Consider the following 6043-nt stretch of genomic DNA (forward strand, 5'->3'; position numbering starts at 1 on the left):
GTGGCCATCTTGGACACCATCTTGGATAACTGGCTTGAGACCAGTTTTTATTTTGGGAACATCCTGATTGTGTTTTGGGGTCATCTAAGGAACCTAAAAAGTTGGTTTGGTTTAGTCCTGGGGGGTGCAAAGGTAGTGGTCATAGTCCCCTAGTAATTTTAGACTTGACACATAGGAAGTCACATACAAAATTGTGAATTTGTAGAAAACATTTAAAGAAAGAGTTGACTTTGATACAACTTAGTTGACAAGTGTAGTATAGGTGGACACAGAGAGTGACCCGACAGCGTTAGAAGATATCAGATAGATACACCACTATGGCTGCAATGGGTTCTCTGGACAGAGGTGTTTCGTGATGTCATCTGTGCAGGAGAATGAAAGTCCAAGTCCTTAGGGTCTTGGTGTTTCCTATCGTACCGTATGGTTGTGAGTTGAATGCTAATAGTGAACTAAGCCGATAACTGGATGTCTTTGGTACTAGGTCTACTGGGAGGATCCTTGGGTACCATGACTTAGTTAAACGAATGGTTACTTAGGGAGACTCAGATGAGGGGTATCAGTTGAATGGTGAGGGAACATTGGCTACCTGAGTGGTTCCCGTTGTAATTTCTCCCGGCTTTTTATGTAATTTACTGCCCCTTACCAAGAACCAAACCACTGTATTCCTCATTTTGGATTTATTAAAGGTCACAATGAAAACCAGACCGGGATCCCTCACAGACAGTGTCCATCTTGTGAAAGGCCCAGAAAATGGGTTATACACCATTTTTTATACAAATCAAATCAGTTTCATTTATATAGCGCCACATCACAACAAACAGTTGCCCCAAGGCGCTTCATATTGCAAGGCAAAGCCATACAATAATTACAGAAAAACCCAACTGTCAAAACGACCCCCTGTGAGCAAGCACTTGGCGACAGTGGGAAGGAAAAACTCCCTTTTAACAGGAAGAAACCTCCAGCAGAACCAGGCTCAGGGAGGGGCAGTCTTCTGCTGGGACTGGTTGGGGCTGAGGGAGAGAACCAGGAAAAAGACATGCTGTGGAGGGGAGCAGCATACAACGTGGGTATTTACAGTGGGTGTGGTTTAGTCTCACATTTCTAATGTTACTGGCTCTCACAGATAGGGGGAGCCCTCCCTGTATCTAAAACTTAGACATGAGTGATGGAAGTGAAACTTAACTCTTATGTTTATACGTTAAACCAGATCCCAGAGACTTCCAATCAAATAGCAAAGGCAAATATTTGATAACTAACATAAAATAAAGAATTATCTAACACCATCGAGGACACAAGGTAGTTCCGTGATACGGTGGATGTGGCGATGTGCAGCACCAGCATGTTTCTAGACCTGATCTGACTATCAAATAAGCCTGCTAGCTGCTCATATAAGCACACTGCATGAATGCCAAAAGTTATCTATGCATCACCAAAATCAATTGTCTTTTTTGATTATTCTTAGTGTGGTTCTTATTGATTCCTCGAGGAGCACAGGGCTGTAAAGCGCATTATGCCTTTCAGTTATTAGCACATGCAAAATCGTGCATGCACAGTGTAAATATATGGAAAGTAAAAAGTTCTAAATATGTAGTTGCTCCTACCTGTTCTGAATGGCACAAAAATTTCAAACTTTTCGTAGTTTTGATCAGGCCCGGCGCCAGAAAAAAAAAATTAAGGGGGCGATGAGTTTATCACAGGGGGCACACCCCCCCCCCCCCCCCAAAAAAAAGTGCGCACCAGAGGGGACGTGCCTCTGAGCATGCGTAATGAACTGGGTGCGCTCCTGGAAAGCTCGTGTATTTAGGCTACACCGTTGTAAGAGACTGACTGAGTAAGAGTAAAGAGTGATGACAGTATTTTTTAATTATTATTTGAATGTATAGACCCTCGGTCAAGTGATCTGCATACCACAAAACCAAACCAACAACTGATCTGAGAAATGACACGAGACAGTAGATTAACCCCACATACAGCCCTCCAACACAGCGCAATTGGGCATGACAGTCACACAACGGGTCAAAGATAAACCTTTCATGTAGATATATTTACAACAATACATAACTTTAATATCTGTCATTGCGGGCGACTGGACGTGAACGGAGGGACTAAGAAAATGCATACCGCACGACAACAGCATGTTATTTGCATTATTATCACTTTTTACTGAGATACACAACACGTAACACGTACATAAAAAGTTGGCTCACTTAACTTTTGTTGTGTCGGCTCTCGGCTAGCTGGCGCGCTGCTCTCCAATTTACCCAGTGCGTCCTCATCAAGCTGGCTGCTTTAGCTGCTGTTCATTGTCGTACTATCCATGAGAAAATCATCCAGAATATCCATATTGGGACCAAAACACACTTCTCGCATTTTCATCTTTTCCTCTGCGGACAGTTCTTGGGCTGCGTGTGCGCTATGACATCATTTCTTTACGCATAGCGGGCGGGTATAGCCAGGTACCGTCGACATAAATCTACGATACCGGCCCAGCAACGCCCCAGTAAAGTGATAATAATATTGAATAACTAATATTTTGCTATATTTTCCAGTATTTCTTTTTCTTTCTTTTTTCTTATTATTTTTTTGATAACTTTCACATCCGAGGGGGCAGGATTGATGATGTGAGGGGGCGTCGCCCCCAAACGCCCCCTCGTGGCGCCGGGTCCGGTTTTGATAGCTCCTATTGTGTTCAACGCATGCTTGGAAGTGGGTGTTATGGAAACCAGAAACTTGGATGGTTTTGTTGGTGAGGACCATGACTTTACAGACAATGCTTTTTGCGGAATCAGTGGATATCTTGATTGCAGCACTTTAGAACCTGAGTGAGGAATCAATGTGTCTGGGTGCATGATTGTCCTGGATCAAGGCTAAGATCCAGACTCTCGATTTCCTGGAAGAACTGTTCTTACTGTATTGTTATGAGACTTGGATGCTAAACTGTGAGCCAAATTGACGACTAGATGTTTTTGGCACCAGGTCTTTTCAGAGGATCCTTGGGTACCACAGGAATGACTTTTTGTCAAGCGAAAGGTTACTTAGTGGGACTCAGATGAGGAGTATCACTTACAATGTGAGTGTGGGTCACCATTGACATTATGGCCATGTGGCGCAGTGCTGAGGACCTCAGTGGGTGGAGAAACCCAAGGGGATGGACTTTTCACCTGCTTGCAGTAAATAGATGATTACTTTCGATATTTAGGAATGGACCTGTTGTCTACTTGTGTGGCTGCCCATCAAGGACCCAAGACAGTTCAATGGTGTTGAGGATGCGGTGACGTGCAACATTGGGGCATGTTCTCAGATTTCACCAGTGGTGGGCACAGCTAACCAAAAAGTTGGCTTCGATAACCATTTAAAACAATAACTGAAAAGTTAACTGTTAAAAAAAATGCTAAAAAAAAGTTAGCAGAAGTTACCCCTAACCGCTAACTTTTACTATTGACCCGGTACAGTCTCAGCTACTGATAAGCCAGTTTTGAGTTTAAGTGCCGCAAGCGTTGCTGAGTAAATTCAAAAGTGATCACAAACACAAAACAAACACAAAAAAAATAGATAAATAAAATAAATAAAGCAGTAAGTCGCAGTATTAGCAGGGGTGGTGGCCAAGTGGTTAGTGCGCTTGGTTTCAGTGCGTCAGGTTCCCAGTTCAAATCCCACCCCTGCCACATTTCTTCATGTAATGTGGAGTTGCATCAGGAAGGGCATCCGACGTAAAACCTGTGCCAAATCAATATGCAGATCCACCTCAGATCTGCTGTGGGGACCCCAAGTGAAAACAAGGGAGCAGCCGAAGGGTCTTACTAGTAAATCGCAGTACTAGAAGTTCCAGTTTATCTCTATATATTTATAAACCATTAATGGAGCTATGGCTCACCTGTATTGTGTTCACAAACACAAAACAAATGCACGAAAAAGAAATAAATAAAAATACTGACTTTTGAGCTGCTTACATAGTGTTTTTGTCCACAGTGTAACTTCTTGTCTTCTTACCAGTGCTTGCGTGCTTCCATCTGTGAACCGGAAGTATTAGCTAGAGGTGGGCGATCCCGGGAATACAGGCCCAGTATTGCCGATATTGATACCGATACTTTTTTATATTTAAGCTTCATAGTTCCAAAGGATCCAAAAGACCTAGGATAGAATTTCGCCAAACATTGTATGTGACAACAAAATACTTTATTACCACAATCAACATTTTTGTTTAAAAAAAATCACTCAAACCAACTTAAAACAAAATATCCTGAGGTAGAGGGCTGACAAACCACAATACAACAAAATTAACACACCACAACAAAATTGGCTGGTGCCGCTGAGCCACGTGATGGCGCAATAACAAAAGACCAGAGGGGGGAGGGTGCGCGCGCTGTGTTGTGTGACACAGCGCAGCGCTGCTTTTACAGACAGAGAGTAGACTTTGATGAATCTGCGTGCGCAGCAGTCAGTGCGTGCGGGACAGGAAAAAAGCTTGAGTATTGATCTTTTTATATGAGGATCGTTGAATATCAATACCAGCGTTGGTATTGATATTATCGATATTAGGATCAATCCGCCCACCTCTAGTGTTAGCTAGTTCTCTGAATTTAAAAACAGGAACATGTATGATTTTAGGGTTTACAAATCTTTTTAACTGTTAAATTCACTCACTTTACCAGCAAAAAAAATGTTGGTGGAACTGAAAGTTAGATGAACTAAATTCAGCGGAAGCTAATTGGACCGTTGATGGTTTTCAAAGTTATCTGAAAAGCTAATCTGCTAATGAAAATCTTCACTTTGCTAATTAGCAGTTAGCAGATTAGCGGAACTGTGCCCAATACTGGATTTCACTTGACTTGATAGCTCCTTGGGTTTCACAGTGACACCTTTTGATTCCATCATCTGTTGACTGATTTCATTGAGCAACTGAGTTTTATAATTACCCACCTTCAGTTTCTTAGCTTATAACAAAACAAAACGCAAACCTGTGTAATGGCAGCCACACAACAGATCATGTGATTGGTGATGCTGAGTGAAAACTGTCTATACATTTCTCACAATTCCTACAAAAACCTCAATCCCGACCTACAGGCACAATACAGTTTGCCCTCTTTCATCCCCTACTACTGTTTTTGTCACATGGGAACACAAATTCACAAAACGGATGCAGTGTCTCGAGAAGACATGAGCGGCGTTGGATTTCTGTGAAACGACGTCGTCAGAACACAACAAACGGTGGCGTTATTGTTGAGCAGAATCAATCATGATGTCAGCTCTTTGTGGCTGCCCGGAATGTGCTTATTACGAATCAAACAGCTGACACGCGGAGATGTTTGGTGAAAATGATTAAGAAAAACAAACTGGATTTGTTGTATTTTAGCGTGTTAGATTTCTATATCAATGACAAATATGACTTTTTTTTTTGTTTGTCTTTTACAAAGATGTACTTTCTCAGGCCCTCTCTGAAGATGCTGCATGAGACTTCTAAGTCATTTTTAAGAATGATTTCTACTCCATTTTTACCATTCTGATTTTTTACAATAAATTCAGTTTTCACTGATGTGGGGGTTGGGCTCATGGATTAAATACAGCAATTATTACCAAACGGAGACCTTTTTTTCTATTCTATGTAATGTCATATTTCATATCAAACTCATATTTTTGAAAATCTTTGTTTTTGTAAAGGATTTTCAATCCCTCTGTACAAATGTATGATATGGCAGCTTGTGTTTTACAGTCCCTGTAAATAAAACATTACTTCTTACTAATTTTTCATGGCTGAATTTTTTTTCCCACCTAGTGGATTTTAGTCTTCGACACTACAAGTCAAACATGATTAATTACACCGTGTGTCATGAAGCGTTTGTGCTCAGTGTGATTCGGGACGTCCTGTTGTGTAATATACTCTGAATGAGTAGATGCGTACGGCCAGAATTTAATCCATGCTGTGTAATAACATTTTGGCTCCCCTTGCTAATTTTGTTTGGATAAAAAGGTTAATTTGGTGAGCTTGCAAGACCAGCTGGATGGTCATTTTATTTGGCATCATATTGGCGAGCTGATTTTGTTT

Source organism: Thalassophryne amazonica, chromosome 19, assembly GCF_902500255.1.
Source record: "Thalassophryne amazonica chromosome 19, fThaAma1.1, whole genome shotgun sequence".
NCBI lineage: Eukaryota > Metazoa > Chordata > Actinopteri > Batrachoidiformes > Batrachoididae > Thalassophryne > Thalassophryne amazonica.